This window comes from Penaeus monodon, chromosome 24, assembly GCF_015228065.2.
Source record: "Penaeus monodon isolate SGIC_2016 chromosome 24, NSTDA_Pmon_1, whole genome shotgun sequence".
Lineage (NCBI taxonomy): Eukaryota > Metazoa > Arthropoda > Malacostraca > Decapoda > Penaeidae > Penaeus > Penaeus monodon.
Window position 1 is genome coordinate 23,605,130 of NC_051409.1, and position 305 is coordinate 23,605,434.

At 23.0% G+C, this 305-nt stretch overlaps 1 pseudogene; it reads right to left on the minus strand.

Annotated features, from left to right (window-relative positions):
- The window catches only part of LOC119588899, a 17,131-nt pseudogene that overhangs the window by 2,354 nt on the left and 14,472 nt on the right, over positions 1–305 (minus strand).

Below are 305 nucleotides of genomic sequence, written 5' to 3' on the forward strand. Positions count from 1 at the left end.
AAAAAATTTTTTTTTAAAATTTATTTTTTAAAAAAAAATTTTTTAAAAAAAAAAAAAATTTTAATTTTAAATTTTTTGGGGTTGGGTGGTTTTGGTTGAATTTTTGGGGGGGTTTTTGGGTCTTTGGTGGTGCGGAATTTTGTTTTTTTTGGGGGGGGGGGGGTTTTTGGGGGGTTTTTGGGTTTTTGGGTTTGGGGTTTTGGGGGGGAATTTTTTAATATAAAATTTTAATTTTTAAAATTTTAATTTAAATTTTAAAATTTTAAAAAAAACTTAAAATTTTTAATATTTAAAATTAAAAACTT